This window comes from Elephas maximus, chromosome 14 (assembly GCF_024166365.1).
Source record: "Elephas maximus indicus isolate mEleMax1 chromosome 14, mEleMax1 primary haplotype, whole genome shotgun sequence".
Classification (NCBI taxonomy): Eukaryota; Metazoa; Chordata; class Mammalia; order Proboscidea; family Elephantidae; genus Elephas; species Elephas maximus.
The window spans coordinates 76,253,110-76,275,532 of record NC_064832.1 but is presented as its reverse complement, the minus strand read 5'-3'; positions in this window follow the sequence as shown (position 1 = coordinate 76,275,532).

The following is a 22,423-nucleotide window of genomic DNA, read 5'->3' as shown; positions in this document are numbered from 1 at the left end:
GGAAAGGTATGCATCAGGGTTTTATTCTTTCGCCATACCAATTTAATCTGTATGCTGAGCAAATAATACGAGAAGCTGGACTATATGAAAAAGAACGGGGCGTTATGCAGATGGTACAGCCTTGCTTGCTGAAAGTGAAGAGGATTTGAAACACTTACTGATGAAGATCAAAGACCACAGCCTTCAGTATGGATTACACCTCTACATAAAGAAAACAATCCTCACAACTGGACCAATGAGCAACATCACGATAAATGGAGAAAAGATTGAAGTTGTCAAAGATTTCATTTTACTCGGATCCAGAATCAACAGCCATGGAAGCAGCAGTCAAGAAATCAAAGACGCATTGCGTTGAGCAAATCTGCTGCAAAGGACCTCTTCAAAGTGTTGAAGAACAAAGATGGCACCCTGAAGACTAAGGTGCTCCTGACCCAAGCCATGGCATTTTCAATCGCATCATATGCATGTGAAAGCTGGACAATGAATGAGGAAGACCAAAGTAGAGTTGATGCCTTTGAATTGTGGTATTGTTGAAGAATATTGTATATACCGTGGACTGCCAAAAGAAAGAAGAAATCTGTCTTGGAAGTGCGGCCAGAATGATCCTTAGAGGCAAGGATGGCGAGGCTGTGTTTTACATACTTTGGACATGTTGTCAAGGGGGGATCAGTCCCTGGAGAAGGACATCATGCTTGGCAGAGTACAGCATTAGCAAAAAGAGGAAGACCCTCAACCAGGTGGATTAACACAGTGGCTGCAACAATGAGCTCAAGCACAACAAAGATTGTAAGGATGGCGCAGGACCGGGCAGTGTTTTGTTCTGTTGTGCATAGGGTCGCTATGAGTTGGAACTGACTCAACGGCACCCAACAACAACAACAAATTTTTTTTCTGGTTTTCTTGTTCTTAGTTGCTATCAACTCCTCTCCAAGTCATAGTGATCTTTTGTATAACAAAAAACAATACCTGATTGTGTGCATTTTCATTTTCATAATTGCTGGTATGTTTGAGTCCATTCTTGCTGCTATGGTACCAATCAATCTCACTGAAGGTTTTCTTCATTTTCTCTCACCCTCTAATTTACCAAACAGAATGCCTTTTTCTAGCAATTGTTCTTTCCAGTTCTACTCTGTCCTGTAGGTTCACTATGAGTTGAAATCTACTCAACAGCAATAGGTTTGGGTTTTGGTTTTAATGACCAGTGGAAGACAGCTTTCCCAGTAGAAGACAGGTATCAGGTCAACCAACTGAAAAAGATCCGTGTTTAAACCTATTCCAAAGAAAGGAGATCCAACAGAATGCAGAAATTATCAAACAATAGCATTAACATCATATATAAATAAAATTCTACGAAAGATCGTTCAAAAGCAATTACAGCAGTACATCAACATGGAACTGCTAGAAATTCAAGCTGGATTCAGAAGAGGATGTGGAAAGAGGGGTATATTGCTGATGTCAGAAGGATCTTGCTTAAACAATTTGACATGTATTCCCTGAGAAAATGGATATTCTCCTATATAACCATAGTAAATCATCAAATCATAGTAAAACCAAATTAAAGTTAACATTGACTACACATATCTAATATCTAATTATCACATATAATGATTCATATTCAAGGTTCGTTATTTGTTCTAATGATGTTCATGCTTCAGGGCCCCATAACCATCCAATACTGCTGATTTGATATAACTCACAAGTCAAAAGAACTGGTTATACTCATAACTAATATATAAGAGAAGATACAGAGCAAAAGCAGCAGGAGAAAAAAAAAAAAAAAAAACTTACATTGGGCAGAGACCAGAGAGTTCAGGTACAGGCTTGTAAATTGTCACCTATCTGATGTCACAGAGTATTGCCTACAGATTTTTGTCATTATTTCTCTTTTACCAACTTTTATCTGGAATATTTTGCTAATCTTTTTAATCTCTTGGCATTTTTGAAAGCTCCTTGTCATTCATTTTGCAGAACACCCACTTTTTGGTTTTGTCTCAACTTTCATCATAGTTAAATACGAGTTGGCATCTCTAGGCAGAAATACTACATAATAGACGTGTGTCCTTATCAGTGTATTAAAGGAGGAAGACTGTAATCTCAGTTTACCTCGTATTTGGTGATGCCAACTTTGATTATTCGGTTAAGGAAGTTTCTAGAGATTTCTTTTCTGGTTACCATATTTTTCTTCTTCTTTTGATAACAGAAGTGCTTAAAATTAATATAGTTTTTTTTTTTTCTTTTGTGGTTAGTGCTTTTTAAGTCCTATTTAAGAAAATGAGACCTACTTCAAAGTTTTTATATGTTGTCTGCCAAAATTTGGGTCATTTGTCTTTCACGTTTAGATTGACAATCAACTGGGAATTGATTTTTATGTATAGTGCAATGTAGGAATACTGATATATCTTCCCATAAAATAGCCAACTGACCCAGAACCGTTTATTGCTAAGAACATTCTTTCACCATGGCAGTGCAGCTGCACGCTTTTCACAAATCAGGTCACTGTCAACGTTTGGGTAAGTTTGTCTTTTTTATGCTATTACCATGCTATACCAGCTGCTACAGTTTTCTTTTAGGCTTGGTATTTTATGGTGTAAATCCCTCAGCTTTTGGTTTTTCTTTGAGAAGACCTTCACAAATCTTGGCTTTTTCTATTTCTATTTGGATTTTAAAATTAAAATTCCACTTTCAACAGAAATCCTGCAGGAATTTTGATTAGTATTTTTTTTTAAGTTGTAATAATTTGGACAGAATTGAAGTTTTCATGTTATTTTTTTAAATATATCTTAACATGGAATGATTATACATCTATTTATTTAGATACCTATAATTTTTTTTCAATAATATCTTGTAGTATTCTGTATAGAGAGCTGGTACATGTTTCACTAAACTTATTCCCAGAAATCTGATTTTGTTTGTTTGTTTCCTTTATGTTATGCCCTTCTTGAGAGTGCATGGTAACACCATGCTGTAATAAATCCTCCAAATCAGTGTTATGGGACACAAGCACATTAGAAACTTCTCTGTTAAAGAGTTTGGAGAGCTTGAGAGCTATATTCGCTTTTTTTTTTTATTCTTTCTTTTAAAAAATAAAAATCCCATTAGTAAGTTTGCCTCTGCTCTACTTCATTGAGTGGTGACTGTACAGTTAGGGAGAAAAAATTAAGGCAGTATTGGGGAATTCCAATGCTCCAGTTACACATATTTTTCTTCCCAAAGCCAAGTATATCTTATTAAAACTAAGGATTTTTGTAGATCGCCTCACAGGATAATTCTTCCATGTTGCATGAAGATGTTTGTTAAATCAGGTCAAGACGATCATAAAACCAAAGGCCTACTATCAACTAGGACAAAACTTTGTCCTTAGTCTATTTCCCTACTGAATTAGGCTAAGCTAAGTTTTCCATTCCAACTCACCAATAAAGATAACTCACTGTGCATGGCACCACAGCATTGTTCCAATAACCCACTGCATGAGTCATAAAAGTTGTGTATTGCACAATTATGAACTTAATTCTATTACCAAATTCGCTTTAGAGCATTTAAACTCTAGCTATAAAACCTTTTATCTTTTAGTCTTAAAGAAATAAACATTTTTAATATCCACATTCTCAGGGCTTATCTGAAAAAAATGTAGTAGGCTGGCTTCTTGAGAATCCCTGAAGGTGCTTCTAAAAATACAGATTTTTACCCATCACTTCCTTCCCCCAGTATGATATAGTAGATCTGGGCAGACATTGGTTTTTTTTGGGGACAGGACATAACATTATGTAAACATGTCCAGGGTTATTTTCTGCGCAGCCTGATGGGGGAACTTCTATGCACTGTTCCAGTTATATAATCTCATTACTTTATTGCAATAGAGCATAGAGCAATGCGGTACAGGAAATTAAAACCCTTACAATTATTCTTTATCACAGGGTAATATTCTTGTGCTCGGTTATACTCAGGCTTCCCTCTTTAGCATCTCCAACATGTGCAATTTGTCAATGAAACAGGTACAATTTGTTCAGCACTTCTAAGTATATATTATGTGAATAATATGAGCCTTTTCTGAATCCCACTTTTTCAGAATTCCAAAGATTGGATGTTTCAATAGGACCAATCTACCACCTCTTTTAACTTCGCTTAAGTAAAACCATGTCTCTACATTGCTATTGCCAGTCTTGATGAGACCAGAGCTTATTAGTGGGTACCAGGGGTGGCTGGGAGAGAGGTGGAGGAAGAGAGAGTTATTGCTTAGGGGACACTGAGCTTCCATTACGGGTGATGGTAAAACTTGGAAACTAATAATGCATACAGTTGAACAACCTATGGAACATAATGCGACTGAATTGTACATATGAAGAGTATTGATGCAGCAAATGTTCTGTTGCATACATATTTACCAAAAAAGAGAGAGAGAAAGAGAAGAAAAACTTCCCAAAATTTCATTTTTGGCTTGACACGTATAGTCAATCCACTCAGGTTATTCTAGGTCCACAAGTGAAAATTTGACTTTATTTTGGAGAACTATTATTTTCTTGAGTTTGTGACACTGCTCCTTTATCCGTGGAAAGAATGCAGAGAAGGAAATAGGCTTGTATTGAAAATCCTGATTTATATACTCTCTTCTTTCATTGAATGGAATATCTGAAACAACCTGTTGTCTCATAAAATTTAGAAACTTGCAATGATGAGTCTTTCAGTCTTTTTACCCTCCTTGACCCTTACTGTGTTGTCGTTGTTAGGTGCCATCCAGTTGGTTCCAACTCATAGTGACCCTATGTACCACAGAACGAAACACTGCCCAGTCCTGTGCCATCCACACAACTGTCTTTATACTTAAGCCTATCATTGCAGCCACTGTGTCAATCCATCTTTTTGAGGGTCTTCTTCATTTTTGCTGGCCCTCTACTTTACTAAGCATGATGTCATTCTCCAGGGTCTGATCCCTACTGAAAACATGTCCAAAGTATGCAAGACTTGTCTCATCATCCTTGCTTCTAAGGGGCACACTGGCTGTACATCTTCCAAGACACATTTGTTTGTTCTTTTAGCAGTCCACGGTATATTCAATATTCTTCTCCAACACCACAATTCAAAGGCATCAATTCTTCGGTCTTCTTTATTCATCATCCAGCTTTCACATACATAGGAGGCACTTGAAAACAAAATGGCTTGGGTCAGGCACACCTTTGCTTTTCAACCCTTTAAAGAGGTATTCTGCAGCAGAGTTTTTCCAACGCATTGCGTCTTTTGATTTCTTGACTGCTGCTTCCATGGGAGTTGATCAAGGATCCAAGTAAAATGAAATCTTTGACAACTTCAATCTTTTCTCTGTTTATCATGATGTTGCTTATTGGTCCAGTTGTGAGGGTATTCGTTTTATGTTGAGGTGTAATTCATACTGAAGGTTGTGGTCTTTGATCTTCATCAGTAAGTGCCTCAAGTCTTCTTAACTTTCAGCAAGCAAGGTTGTGTCATTTGTATTACCCAGGTTGTCAGTGAGTCTTTCTCCATTCCTGATGTCCCGTTCTTCTTCATATGGTCCAGCTTCTCGAATTATTTGCTCAGAATACAGATTGAAAATGTATGGTGAAATGATAGAAGCCTGACGTACCTCTCGTTCTGTTTGAACATCTGCCTTTTGATCTACATACAGATTCCTCATGGGCAAGATTAAGTGCTCTGGAATTCCCATTCTTTGCAATGTTATCCATAATTTCTTATGATCCACAGAGTCGAATGTCTTTACCCCCCCCCAAATTTTTTTTTTTTTGCATAGTCAATAAAACACAGGTGAACATCTTTCTGGTAGTCTCTGCTTTCAACCAAGATCTATCTGACATCAGCAAAGACATCCCTGTTTCCTTGCCCTCTTCTCAATCTGGCTTGAATTTCTGGAATTTTCCTGTCGATACACTGCTGCAGCTGCTTTTGAATGATCTTCAGCAAAATTTTACTTGTGTGTGATATTTTGATATTGTTTGATAATTTCTGCATTCAGTGGGATCACCTTTCTTGGGAATAGGCATAAATATGGATCTCTTCCAGTCGATTGATAAGGTAGTTGTCTTCCAAATTTTTTTGGCGTACACAAGTGAGTACTTTCAGCACTGGATCCGTTTGTTGTAATATTTCAATTGGTATTCCATCAATTCCTGGAGCTTTTTTTTTTTTTTTTTTGTCAATGCCTTCAGTTCAGCTTGGACTTCTTTCAGTACCATTGGTTCCTGATCATATGCTACCTCTTGAAATAGCTGAATGTTGACCAATTCTTTTTGGTATAATGACTCTGTGTATTCCTTTCATCTTCTTTTTGATACTTCCTGAATTATTTAGTATTTTCCCAATAGAATTCTTCAGTATTGCAACTCAAGGCTTGAATTTTTTCTTCAGTTCTTTCAGCTTGAGAAATGCTGAGTGTGTTCTTTCCCTTTGGTTTTCTATCTCCAGGTCTTTGCATGTATCATTATAATACTTTACTTTGTCTTTTGAGCCACCCTTTGAAATCTTCTGTTTAACTATTTTACTTCATCATTTCTTTCTTTCACTTTAGCTACTAGATATTCAAGAGCAAATTTCAGCATCTCTTCTGACATCCATTTTGTTTTTTTCTTTCGTTCCTGTCTTTAGTGTTCAAAGCATCAAATATGTTCCTGAACAGGTCTCAATTCAGGTGGGATATGCTAAAGGTCACACTGTGGCTTTTGTTAACTTGTTCTAATTTTCTTCATTTTCAGCTAGAACAGGCATAGGAGCAATTAATGGTCTGTTTCGTAGTCGGCCCCTGTACTTGTTCTAATTGATGATATTCAGGTTTTCCATCATCTCTTCCCACAGATGTAGTCGACTTGATTCCTGTGTATTCTCTCTGGTAAGTTCCATGTGTATAGTTGCCATTTATGTTGGTGAAAAATGGTATTTGCAATGAAGAAGTGGTTGGTCTTACAAAGTTCTGTCATAAGATCTCTGGTAACATTTCTATCACCAAGGCCATATTTGCCAACTACTAATTATTCTTTGTTTTCAGCTCTTGCTTTCTAATCCCCTGTAATTATCAATGCATCCTTATTGAATGTTCAATCTGTTTCAGACTGCAGAGATTGGTAAAAATCTTCAATTTCTTCATCTTTGGCCTTAGTGGTTGGTGTGCAAATTTGAATAATAGTTGTATTAACTGGTCTTCCTTGTAGGCTTATGGATATTATCCTATCACTGACAGCGTTGTACTTCAGACTAGATCTTGAAATGTTCTTTCTGATGATGAACGCAATGCCATTTCTCTTTAAGTCATAGTTTCCAGCATAGTAGACCACACGATTGTCCAATTCAAAATGACTAACACCAGTCCATTTCAGCTCACTAATGCCTAGGATATCAATGTCTGTGCATTCCATTTAATTTCTGATGACTTCCAATTTTCCTAGGTTCGTACTTTGTACATTCTACCTTCTGATTATTAATGGATGTTTGCAGTTGTTTCTTCTCATTTTGAGTCAAGCCACGTCAGCAAATGAAGGTCCGAAAAGGTTGACTCTATCCACATCATAAGGCTGACTCTACTTTGAGGAGGTAGCTCTTCCCTACTCATCTTTTGAATGCCTTCTAACCTGAAGCCACATCTGGCACTATATCAATGTTCCCGTGCTATTCGTAAGGTTTTCACTGTCTAAATCTTTTCAGAAGTAGACTGCTGGGTCCTTCTTCCTGGTCTGTCTTAGCCTGTAAGTTCAACTAAAACTTGTCTACCATGGGTGGCCCTGCTGGTATTTGAATACTGGTGCCATAGCTTCCAGCATCACAGCAACACATAAGCCCTTACAGTATAACAAACTGACAGACATATTGGGGGACTCTTAATTACATAGGAGGGTTAGAAAGGCATTGTCTCCCTGCACAACTCACACTTACTTTAGTATTTTGGCATACTACAGTATACCCTTACTGTACATCTAATATATTCACTATCTTTTAATTTCTACTTTTCCTCTTTGAGTTCTGCATGACAACTCCTTTCTAACCCTTCTATAAGCAGGGTATCCTACAGTTAATGCAGGTAAATTTAATGGCAGGCCACTTACTTAGGTTTCCCATAGCCCAATATTTTCAACCTTCTTAAAGTGTATCTCTCTCTTGTACCTACTGTACTGTACTCTGATGCCTTCTTCTTTGTTATCCAGTCTATTCAAGAAGTTTTTTTGTATATGCCTACAAATTATTATAGTCCCCTTAGTGAGAGTTAGAAATTCATTGGGGTTCTGTTCTGCAAAAAGCATCCATTGTTCAATAAATTCTGTTCAATTTTATCCCTTTAAAAATGCCTTCAATGCAAGGCAACTTCTAAAAGTTCAAATTCTAGTCCTGGTCTATATTAAAATTTTATCTTTCTGCCTCATCTTCCTTTATTTATTCTAATAATTTTATACCTTCCTTGGATAAGTCACCTCACAGATCTTTTTATTTATGCTTTCCTATCTATGCTTACCAGATAAGCTAGACTTTCACATAAAAAATGGCTGATAGTAGCTAATAAAATTGTCATGAGTCCAGAGGTTTAATTAAAATGGTAACCACTAGATTAAGAAACACTTTCTTTAGTGCAATAAACTTACATCTTTCAATCATGAATTTAGAGGAGGCAGTACATGTTCAGAAGCAAATATTCATTGACTGAACAAATTAACAAATGATATAACAGTTTCCAGCTATAATGGCAGAATACCTTACATCTTCCCTACATATCCTTCTTGCTGCCACATTAGCTAGTCCTTTCACCTTTGGAAGTCCATCTAATGCAGCAGTCAGTCTCAGGAGCGAAACAAATGGTTTCTAGTGCTAGTCCTGATAATCATTAGTGACATTTGACAAGTTACTATCTTTTGGTCTTCAGCTCTTTCATTTGTAAAATTGGCTCAAAAATAGCACTTAGGTCATAGAAATGTTGTGATGTAATTTATACCTATCGTGGTAAGTGGCATATGGTGAATGCTAAACATACTTTTTTATGCACTCAGTGAGAGCTGGAATTTGATAGGCATTTGTTCTCTCCATGTATCAACCAGAATTAATGTTGAGTTTAGTTCTTTAACGCTACTAAATAACCCAATTTGAAAATGATCGTTAGATACATGTAGATAATCTGAATAGTGATATGCATATTAAAAGAGCTATTCTTAAAAGAAAGAGATATGATTTCCAACTAATATTATTTTCAACTCCAAAGTGACTTTCTTCATTAGGAGAAAGAAAATGGAAAAAAAAAATTCAATAAACCTGACCTACATGTCACTTAATACTTAGAATAGCTGGAAGTATCTTCAGGTCTCTAATGCAAGTGTCATTAGTTATTTTACTAGTTCTTATTATGTCATGCTCTATGAAACAAACTTTGTGCCTATCCCCTTGTGGTTAGCCCTTATAATTTCCCATTAATTTGTCTTGGCATCGCTTAAGCTTACAAGGCTTTGGAACTTAGTTCCAAGTTTTTATTTCAGTGCTGTATCTAAACAATAAAAATGTCTTTTAAAATATCATTAAATTAGGGAAAAGGGCAACAACTTACACTGGTCCCTTTAAAACCTGATAGATGTAGACATTCACTTGATAGCTTGTCATTTGTGATTGATTTTTTATGGTACATCAGCTAAGCATTCCTCTGCATAAACACGATAAACTTTCGATCCTATAGGACAGAGTAGAACTGCCCCATAGAGTTTCCAAGGAGCACCTGATAGATTCCAACTGCCGACCTTTTGGTTAGCAGCCATAGCTGTTAACCAGTCCACCACCAGGGTTTCCATGACCTTTCTAGTTTTGTGTATACATATATGCAAAATCTAATGAAGATAATGAACAAGGAGAAAAGAATGGTAATCTCAGGGGATGAAATAAAACATAAAACAAAGGTGAACAATATATTGTAAAAACAAAGACATTGTAGAAAAAGGGATAGAGATTAGTTTAAAATAGAAAAAAAAAACTCATAAAATAAATGCAGAGGAATGTACATAGACCATACTTCATAGTTTAATTTACATAAGTAATGCTGAATAGAGAGGCAAATAGAAGATTGAATTGATAGCTATAATAATGTCAAATATTATCAATTTTCAAATCAATAACTTGGTAACATTCTGTATGCTATATCGGCCTTTTTTTTTTTTTTAAGTTTCCATGACATTTAAAAAATAAGTTGCCTTTCAGTCTATTCTGACTCATAGTGACTCTGTAGGACAGAGTAAAACTGCCACATAGAGTTTCCAAGGAGCGGCTGGTGGATTCAAACAGCCAACCATTTGGCTAGAAGCCAAGCTCTTAACCACTGCACCACCTGGGCTCCTTGAGTGACATAGTAAGTCATAAATGATCGGCTATTTGGAATCTGTATTCGAGATTTGGATGGAACTGCAAAATAAAAGAGGAAAAAATGTGATGAACGTTTTTAGAGCAGGTTCATTCTGTTCTACTGTTATTGTTGCCTTTTTTTTTTCTTTTTTAAACTCATGGAAAAGCTTCTTCCAAGTGATAAATAAAACTATACAAACCTGTTTCCTTCGAATTATTCTGACTCATACCAACCTTATAGAGCAGAGTAGAGCTGCCCCATAGGGTTTCCAAGGAGAGGCTCGTGGATTCAAACTGCAGTGGAGTTAGTTAGCAGTGGAGCTCTTAACCGCTACGCCACCAAGGCTCCGAGTGACAGCTAATAAATATTATTTTCTTGTTTAGCCTACAATTAGTTTTTTTGGGGGGGGGCGGGACTCTTAGCTCTTATGCTGCATGAAACATGACACCTATGAAAATATTTGCCTTTGCAAAATCACAACAACTGCGCTCTACTCACATAGGAGCAATATCCATTTGTACAATGTGTATGATGTTCCGTCTCTACGAGGAAAAAGTAAACTTCGTCTCTGAAGGAAAACACAAATATTAGCATCAGAAAATAAGATTTTGCAGTGATTTACACATCAAAGTCATTTCAGATACTGAAATTAAAATGGATATGAAGAAGTACACTCAGTCTAACATCTTATATGTGCCTTTTACTCATTATGAGTAATATCGCATGGTTTCTTGATTTTCCCTATTGCATAAATGTATGTGAGCTATTTATAAAAGCTCCTACTATAAAAATTAAGAAAAAAATAGAGAAATAGTGAAACATAGTGGTAAAATCGTGTATTTTAAAGGCAGAAAAACTTTGCTTTAGGTACTACTCATACCACCAATTGTGGGGCATTGCTTTTGACTAATTAAATTCGCTGAGTTCTAGTATTCTCTTCTATAAAACAGGGTTACCAGTGATGTCTAATTCTTAGGACTATTGTCAGGACTAAATGTATTGAAATAAGTGAGAAACTTGCCTGACAAAATGCCTGATAGATTTAACGTTCAGAAAATGCTACTTAATATGATTAATATATCACTGTTAACATATGCTTATTTTAATTCCTGGAACACAGTAGGCATTGAGGTAACAGTAAATAATAGTTTTGGACAGTCATTTTATTGCCTAGTTTCAGAATATTAAAAAATAAATAGACGTATTGGTGTGGAGGTTCATAGACAAATGCATGATTTCTTGTTCATTATGTGGTTGAATTGGAAAGAACTGCTATCTTATTATTAATGTATATTATAATAAATAATATAATATTTATTATATTTCTCTCAAAGCATATAAATTTGATCATGTTACCAACCTTCTGAGAAATCTAAAAATTTCACTATTGTTTATGAAATAAAATACAAATGCTTGAGCATCAAATACTATAATCTCTTCATTTCCTGCACATACATTCTTAAATAGTTGTATGTTATCATTCAGTATTTATTTTTTCCCATTTCTCCTTTCTTTCCCTCATTTCTTTTTTCTCTATTTCTATGCTCTCCTTTTCACTTTTTTAATAATTTTATTTTTTTGTTGACATTGAGAATGTAAACAGCAAAGCATATACCAGTTCAACAGTTTCTAAATGTACAATTCAGTGATGTTGACTGCATTCTTCCAGTTGTGCAAATATTCTCACCCTTCTTTTCTGAGTTGTTCCTTCTCCATTAACATTAATTCACTGCCCCCTATGTTGTTGTTGTTGTTGTTAGGTGCCATAAAGTCCATTCCGACTCATATAGACCCTATGTGCAACAGAAAGAAACACTGCCAGGTCCTGTGCCATCCTCACAATTGTTGCTATGCTTGTGCCCATTGTTGCAGCCACTGTATCAATCCATCTCATTGAGGTCTTCCTCTTTGTCACTGACCCTCTACTAATAACATGTCCTGATAACGTGTCCAAAGTATGTGAGAAGTAGTCTCACTATCTTTGCTTCTAAGGAGCATTCTGGCTGTACTTCTTCCAAGACAGATTTGTTCGTTGTTTTGGCAGTCTATGCTATATTCTATATACTTTGCCAATACCACAATTCAAAGGCATCAATTCTGCTTTGGTCTTCCTTATTCATTCCCCAGCTTTCACATGCATAGGAGGTAATTGGAAACACTATGGCTTGGATCAGGTGCACCTTAGCCTTCAAGGTGATGTCTTTGCTTTTCAACACTTTACAGGGGTCTTTTGCAGATTTGCTTTAACAGATTTGCTCAACGCAACGCGTCTTTTGATTTCTTGACTTCTGCTTCCAGGGTGTTGATTGTGGATCCAAGTAAAATGAAATTCTTGACAACCTCAGTCTTTTCTCCATCCTTCATGATGTTGCTTATTATTCCAGTTGTGAGGATTTTTGTTTTCTTTATGTTGAGGTGTAATTCACACTGAAGGCTGTGGTCTTTGATCTTCATCAGTAAGTGCTTCAATTCCTCTTCACTTTCAGCAAGTAAGGTTGTATCATCTGCATAATGCAGGTTGTTAATGAGTTTTCCTCTAATCCTGATGTTCAGTTTTTCTTCATATAGTCCAGCTTCTCAGATTATTTGCTCAGCGTACAGATTAAATTGCTCAGGATACAGATTGAATAGGTTTGGTGAAAGGATTGAACCCTTGCACACACCTTTCCTGAATTTAAACCACTCAGTATCCCCTTGTTCTTTTTGAATGACGGCCTCTTGATCCATGTACAGATTCCTCATGAGCCATTATCCACAATGTAATCCACAATTTGTTATGGTCCACACAGTCCAATGCCTTTGCATAGTCAATGAAACACAGGTAAGCATCTTTCTGGTATTCTCTGCACTACCCCATAGTGTTACTATCTAATCTTTCAGGTTCTGTTGTCAGTTTGAGACTATATAGATAGATCTTAAAAAAGCATAGTTGTCAAGGCAGACATTCTTTACTAGTTAAGCTATACTGTTGTTTGGTTTTAAGAAGACTTCAGGGGGTATCTTTAGTTTAATGTTCAGATTATCTCAGGTCAATAGTTTCAGGGTCATACATCCTCCATTGTTCAAGAAAGCCTAGAGTCCATGACAATTTGAAATTTTGTTCTGAAATTACCTCCTTTTATCAGGATTCTTGTATAGAATCTTTGGCCAAATGTTTAGTGATGATAGCTGGACACCATCCAGTTCTGGTCTCATGGCAAAGAAGGCAATTGTGCAGATATATCTGTCCTGTAAACTACTTTCTTCTTTGATTCTTTTCCTTCTTTCTGTTCTGTTCTGAATGAGTAGAGACCAATAATTGTATCTTAGATGACTGCTCGCAAGTTTTTAAGACCCCGGATACTACTCACCAAATTAGGATGTAGAACATAACTTTATGCCAATTGACTGAGATTTTCCATGACACTATGTTCCTAATCCTTCAAACCCAGGAATCCAATCCTGCAAAGTGTTTGGTTATGTCTAAGAAGTATCTGTAACTGTGCCTCTTATGTGCTTTATTGTATATATGAATATATGTGCGAATAGTCATATAGATGCATATAGGTATACATATGTAAAGTTATGTATACACACATATATTCATATGTATGCACATATATGGAAACCCTGGTGGCACAGCAGTTAAGAGCTATGACTGCTAACCAAAAGGTTGGCAGTTCGAATCCAGCAGGTCCTCCTTGGAAACCCTATGCGGCAGTTCTAGTCTGTCCTGTGGGGTCACTATGAGTCAGAATTGACTCTACAGCAACTTTTTTTTTATGCACGTATACACCTACATATATACATATATACCCACAAATATATAATTTTAATTATTTTTGCTGTTGTCTAAAATTATAGATGCCATATCAATTACCGACAGGTCTTTTTTTTTCTTGTGTACTTTCTAGTGACATCGTTTATCTTCACTAAGCTGTGTACCCTTCACCCTCATTCACTGTTACCTTTTGGTAATATCTTACTTTTAAACTAGCAGCACATATCAATGTGGCAGAGAAGTCACCTTTTTATGTGGACAAAGCTTTCCTTTGACAATGGACAAAACATCGGCAGTGCATGATACAGCATAATTTATGCCCACTAATTCCATGCCCCAAGATTCTAATGAGCTAATCCCCATCATTCCATTTAAATACACCCAATATGAACTGTATTTTGTGCAAATGTCCATCTCAATGGAACACATATATTTCAGAAACCAAAACCCTCACTATCTTTAACTGGGAAGGTGAAATCAACTCTAATATAAAACAAAAAAGTTCATACATACATTTATTCAAAATAAATTGGTATCATGCACTGCTTATTTTTCAGCCATTCAATAAACATCAGGGTTATGTTTGTGTTCCAACACATAAAATATAGCTTAGTGATATTTTTTGACTATAGTTTTGGAGTGGATTTATATACCAAAATGCACTTATTTATTTTCATAATAATGTGGTTGTTGTTAGCTGTTGTTGTGTTGGCACTTGACTCATGGCGACCCTATGCACAACCAAAGAAAATACTGCCTGATCCTCTGCCATTCCAAAGATAGTAATCTAATTGGAACATTGCAGTCCGTAGGATTTTTACTGGCTGATTTTCAGAAGTGGGCCATCAAGGCTTTCTTCTTAGCCTGTCTTAGTCTGCAAGCTCCACTGAAACCTGTTCAGGATCATAGCAACGTGCAAACCACCACCACTGACAGATAGGTGTTGGCTACATAAGGGGTGTATCGGCCAGGCAGCAAAACAAGGTCTCCTGCATGGAAGTTGAGAATTCTTTACTGAACCACAAATGCTGTCTCTTCTTAATAATACTCATTTATTATTTTTCCATTTTAACATAAAAATAATGTTGCCGTAACTATTTTCTATGTTTCTCACAAATATATATTTTTGAAGCAGAATTTCTGTACAGAAGCACATTCAGATCATTAATTTTTATATTCACTGACATATTTTCCTACAAACAATAGCAATTTACACAGCCACAGTGAATTTATTATATTTTCCTTATACCTGTTAAAATTACAACACTCAATAATAAGACACTATTTTTTTCCTCTTGTGATCTTACATTCTTCAGTGACAACCTCCTTCTATGTTGTCCTGCAGTATATGGAACTATAGTCAGTTCTCAAATGTCTTGCTAATACATGCTCTCACCTTTGTGTTCGCAATGCTCCTTTTATATGAAATGTTCTTCCCTCAATACCTGCTCTTTAAGGGGCACCTCACTGTTAACCTCTCTTCTGTGGAGCCTTTTCTAAACTAGAGATGGAATTGACTAATTTCTCCTTTGTGTCCCTGTATTACCCTGAGTTTTTCTATGGTAATTTTCAATAGATTCCATTATGTGACTTATTTTCCATATCGTAAATGATTTGAGAACAGAACCTGGGACTAATTAGGTTTTGCATCTCATACATTAAACACAGACCTGGCATTTTACGTTGGCTGAATGAATTGATTAGGAATTACTTACAGACGCTATCCCTCGGAAAAGAGCCTGGTCTTTGTGGATAATAGAGAGCCCAAGTTCAACGTTTGGCCATGGTTCAGATAAGCCTGAGCTTATGTGGGGAGAAAAATAAAGAAGGTCAGAGAATAGCTTTCCTTCTTAATTAGTCTGGAGCATTACTAGAGTTCTCATAGGAAACTGAAGAGAGAACAGGCTCTGATATTATGTTGATGGTCTATGAGCAAACTGTAATTATACAATATTTTCAACTGATAAGTTTGAATTCAACCCATATACATTATTTAAAGCAGGAAATACAATTCAGAGAGAGAGAATAGTTAGGTAGAGATATTCCACAACTAAAATCATACTTTCAGGTGATTCTTTTTAAAAGTCTCTTTTTTATCCTCTCTCATGTGACTTTTAGGGAAAGAAACTCATCCTTTTTTTGACAACTCATTCAGCCCCTAAGGCTGTACCTGGTGTGAAGTAGATAGTGAACATATGTATGGAGACTGAATGATGTTGTAGTAAACAGTAATTCACTTGTGCTGGCATATGTCCCGATTATGAAGTGAGCAAATATGGAATAGAAATTTAGTTTTGCCACATAGTAGTTGTATGATAATTAGATAAGCCTGTAAACTTTCTTAAACTGTAGTTGATTTTAGTGTTAGGAGGTTATAATAGTTTTCACGATGTTACTGTCATGATAACATAAGACTTATTATAATATTATAAACACCTAGCGAGATTAGACAATTCAGTAATATGCCTTGAATATGTTGAAATGTATTCTTCTTGTTGGTCGTTAACAGTCTATTTGAATAAATGTGGACATCTACAAAATGGTGAAGCATGTAAATTGGAATACTCTGAATAATTCTGTTTAAAATATTTATTATCTATTTAATCACAGTTTCCCATACAAATATTAACAGATAGAAATCTAGCAAAGGTCGTGTATTTTTTTTCAAATCACATTTACTTCTCCCTGTAGAAAATGTGAATGTATGGTTTCTTCTCATTTCTTGGGTTCTAATTAACATCTGATTCATTATTTTTTTAAATTATGATTTAAAGGTTCTTTATCTGACAAGATTGACTAGAAAATGTAGAATTCTACTTCATTATCTTCTTAATAATCTTTCACATCTACTCAGACTGTTTTGCAATGGCTATCATGTATCTTGAATCTCACAAACTAAAGTCTGACACTTATTAACGGTGTGATCTAAAAGGAGTTATTTATACTCTAAATTTGTATTTTTCACCTAGGAAATAGAAAATATACTATATATCTTAAGGTGTTAGCTATGAAATGAACTGTCATCTAGTAGGACTTAAATACTATTTGCATTCCTTTAGGTTGCAAAAAATGCAAACTTTATTTTCTATACATTATTGCTTTCTTGAGCAATTACCTTAGGCATATGCTTAATACTTGTTATTATTTCCCTTTCCTGTAAGACCTAGTCCCCAATTTCATATAAAAATATACATGTCACAATTTTATTTCATCTGCTACTTATCAACCTTTTGCAAGTTGTCTGTCATGATAGTTTTTTTTTAACTAAAATATTAACATATACATATTTTTTAGTTAGTGCTCTTTCTAACCCTAAGTGTGGCTTTTAAAAGCTGGATCTATACTAGGAATAAGAAAGCAAATTATGAACTAATTTTTTTCATATTTGAGAAAGCTCAATATTTTTAAAGTGTTTCTTCTCAAGCTTGAAGCTGTTAATTCACAAATTATAACATTTTCTAGTTGATTCTGAGTCACTTTGCCTGGGGTGAAAACTGGGAAGAAATGTTTTAAGAAGTTCTCAGCCAAGCCTTCTGATTATACAAAATTGGGAAACTGTCCAGGAAGATGATCATAGTTTATTTTTTTATTAAATAATTTATGTCTGTGCAATAAAAAGTGCTGTAAAAAAAATGTTGGCATGGTGATATTTAACTGATGTTTATCTACTATTGTAAATGCTTCCCAAAGAGCATAAGAAAATTTATACATTCCTACATTGATCACTTTAAAATTATTTAAAACACCACTATTTGCATTATGCATTACAATACTTGTATGTATGTATACATACACATATTCTGTTATTTTTTATTTGAGTGCAATCATAAATTTGAATGTGTTTTTTGTCACATATGGTGACCACTAATAAATATTTTATTAAAGACCAACAAAATGCAATTTATTTAAAGAAAAAATGAAAATATGATCTCTTTTAGTTTCATAGTTTTTACTAATATAATTGAGGCACTTAGTATATTTTCTTTCTGATTTGTTCCTCCAGCTGTAACTATTGTTGGGTTACTAACAGTCCTGGTTTTCCCTGGACTAAGAGATTTCACTATATGTAGGATTTTCAGTGTTAAAACTGAGTCGGTACCTGGCAAACAGGGATAGTTAGTCTTCCTAATGTTAGTGCAAGTCAAATATACTAAATTTGCAAATTTACATTAGTCTAAATAACTTGGGTTTGTGTTTAAATATCCTTACAATTTTGAAAAAAAAAAAAAAACTACCAGTGAAAAGACAGTGATATATATATATATATATATATATATTTTCTTTTTTTGAAACCTTTAAAGTGCGCTAAGTGTTGTGTGAAATTTTAAAGATTTTTTTTAAAGAAATAAACTGAGTCACAAACCAAAACAATTAAAAATTAATCAAACTCTTTCAGTGTGCGTGTATGTGAGAGAGAGAGACACAGAAAGAGAGAGAGAGAGGAAAAGAGAGAGAAAGAGAGGAAGCAGTCTTTCAGACAAGTCCAGTGGCCGTGGTCTTCCCAGTTACTGGCTCTGCTAGCATCTTTAGGCTTAAGAATAAATCATATCCTACCTCAGAAGCATAATGCTTTGTCTAAATAAGCATCAGGGTTGGAGAGATAAAACTCTACACAGGACCTGGAAAAACTCCGGCTGCCAAGAGCCATAGACCTCCTTGAGTTTTTAAGCTGGAGGGTCTACCAAAAGACCAAACCAAACCAAACCAACGCTGTTTCCTTCTAGTGGATTCCGACATAGGGGCCTTGTAGGAAAGAGTAGAATTGCTCCACAAGGTTTCCAAGGAGTGCCTGGGGGATTCGAACTGCCATGCTTTTAGTTAGCAGCTGTAGGTCTTAACCACTGCACCACCAGGGATCCAAGAAGCTCTAACAACCTCCCCCCCCAAACAAAAACAAAAACAAAAACAAACCCAGGGCGGTCCAGTCGATTCCGACTCATAGCGGCCCTATAGGACAGAGTAAAACTGCCCCATAGAGTTTTCTAGGAGCACCTGGTGGATTTGAAGTGCCGACCCTTTGGTTAGCAGCCGTAGCACTTAACCACTAGGCAACCAGGGTTTCCAGAAGCTCTAACAGATGTGTTTAATTCAAGTGAGTCATTTGATCCCTGGTGTATAAAGATGGTATCATATAGGACTTCAGAGCCCCTCACCTACAGTGCAGAGGGTCGTGGGGGTGGTGCAGACAAAATTGTAGCCTTTGCTCAGAGCACTTTCGAACCAGTGGACCGCTCTGACACACATGATGTTGTCATGAATTGGAATTGAATCTATGGTAACTCTGTTTTATATTCAAACTAAAGCATTATTCATTATTTTCAATGACATTTTGAAAGTAAAGAATAATGTTTTAAATCATTAGTAAGCATTTACTATTAATTTCACAAAGTACACACTTGACGAAGAGTCAGGTTTAGTGTTCAGCATGTGGGAATATCAGTCTTAAAATTGGGCAACAATTAACCAGCTAATGAATAAAAAGTCACCCGAGCACAGATGACATGCAAGAATTTGATAAAAGAGTATTTTCTTTATCTCATTGAAGTGATATAGGTATGTGTACCTTGTAAGTGCTACATGAACTATAAAATCAATTTCAATTTATAAGATAAGGAATTGATGCTCCTTGTTATAAAAATTTCAGTCATCAAAAAAAAACAGATTGTTTCAGATATTTCAATCTCAAATAAATAAACAGATTATTTCAGCTATATATTCCACAAGGCCCACCTTAGCAGTGGAGGTGGGAAAATGCATGGGACTGTGAGATAATAAGCTTAAAAAAAAAAAGTTACTTTAACAAGAATTGATTCAGTTAAGGTGTCAAAGGGAATTCTAGATGTAAAAAAACTACCAAAATATTTTCTGGAATTTTTAAAATGCTTCTAGTCCTCCACGAGACGTATGCCTAGTACATGGTTCCACAGATAAGCAGTCTCACCCACTTTATCTTTAAAGACTTCATAACACTCAGGGAAAAGGAAAAGACAGTATCTTTGATCAAATCACAGTAGTCAATATGTTAAAATGAAAACGAAGCTAAAGTCTCCATAACCTCAACAACTGGGTAGTAAACAAAATGTTTACACAAAATCAAAGTGCTTTGAACATTTGAACTAAACATTACACTTGCTTTCGATGAGTACTAATGGGAGCACTAAAACAGTCAAACTAATCTTTCCCAGCTGAGTATGAATATTACACAAGCTCTTACCATTTGCTTTAACATGAATAATCCAAGTACCCTAATGCTCATTGTTCATGTCATTACCAAGGCAGTTATTCTAATTCATTCTAGGGAATTTTAATGGTTTATTATCTATGATAAGTATTTTGACAAGTTGTGTTATATGTCTACTAATTTGCATGAAGAACCCAGTTGTAGTAAAATTGAACCTGTCTACAGTTATAATGGGACATCCCTTGAATTCATTTGGTCCTTTTAGCAAGATCCTTCTGCCCACATGTTAAACACAGCATTTTGTACCAGAATTTGGTGAAAATATGCAAAAAGAAACATCAAAATGTACACCCATTCAACAATTTTACATGTACAGTTTATTGACCATGTTTACATTCTTCTCATTGTGTCATCATTCTTCCAGTCTCTGTCTATATTGTTTCACCACTGTTACCCTAGACTCTCTGCCCCCTAAAGTTCTTGCCTGTGTTTTAGAGTTACTGTTGTCCATTTAATCTCATATAGACAATTCTTTAGAAGAGCACAATGCTCAAGGCAAACATTAAGTGAGCTGTTATTAAATGAACATTAAATGAGCTCATTATTAAATGGGCTAAATTGTTATTTAGTTCAGAATTTGCCTATTAATGTACTCTGTTACACAGTGCTAATACGTTAAATAGGGAAAGCATTTTCTAGGGTCAGAATATTTCCAAAGAGTATTTCAATGTAAGTATTGAAGAGTTTTAATATGAACACTGTGTACAAATCAATCTTTCAGTATGTCATTTAATGAATTCTTCAAAAGTGTACTGTTGAGACAGATGGTAAAGTTCTGAAAATACAAAACAATACACTCTTTAGGATGCTAATTCGCCAGATACTGTTTACATTTGTGAGTATGACTAATGATGGTAGTGAGAAATGTGACTGCACTTATGCCACAAATTCTTTGAATGTCATGGTTTTAGGTAAATGGAGTTTGTCAAAAGAACATGTTGTGGCATATGTTTGAGCTCCCTGGCTGTAAAAGGCCCAGCAGGCCTTATTGGTTTTATTTCAAGAGAGAAGGAAAGTCTCATGGCATAGGAAGTGCTGGAAACAGGAAAACCGGTATCAGACAATTTCAGTATAAACTGCACGCGGTTCTGTGCATTGGCTTAGTTTCAAGGTTTAGGATTGTATTAAGCTGCTGCTGATTACAATTTGAGAGAAAAATTACACTCCTGGCTGTAGCCCAGACTTCTACATAACAGGATCTCATCTGTGCAATCAGACTATACTGATAAAAAAGGAAAAAAAAAAAAAATACGAGGAATACACTTTAAATAAAGCAATCTTTTATAGCTATAAATGTTGAGATAATTTCAATCTAAGCAACTATAGCAAAATCTAAAGGACAAAGATAAAAATCGCAAAGGTTTAACCATAATAATTCCTGACATAAGCTACTATGTCCGTGAGAAAATAATACAAAATTAGGAAAGAATGTTCTGAAAGTTGTGGTCAGTTCATTTCTCAATGATTTATTTATTTATTTATTTTCCACTGAGTATAGAGTTTCACGAGTCTCAGTTGGGTACCTATACCTTGTTCCTTGACAGTATTGGCTAGAAATCTTGTGGTTAGAACAACATTGCCCCTGCCTTAGCCACTGCTTACCAATATATCTCAGTGAAAATATTCTCAGGAGAACCTGTACACAGTGGTTTAAAAAAAATACAAGATCATTTGTTTGCCCTGTTTCAGCCTCCACTCCCTCCTCCTCCTTCCCACTGCCGCTATATGGGAAACCATCTGTTCAGTTTCTCTTTGCAGTTTTAAATTACTATGAAAGCATGTTTCACCTAGCATATAAACGAGTATAATAATGGATGTCAATCTGTAATTTAATGAACAGTAACAGAAAGTACGATGAAAGTATGATAGTAACAAAAAAAGAAAACATTCCTAAAAATAAAGCAAGATACCTTGGTCTTTTAAGCTGTGTACTTATGCAATGAGTGTGATTTCATGGTTTATTATACACATGCCTGCAAATGAGATTAGAGGACTGAGGAAATTACCATGATAAGGTGGGAAAGGAATGATTTTGTCATTATCTTCTATTTCAGAAACTGGTGTGTGCGTGTTTAAATTATATTAATGAATAACTATA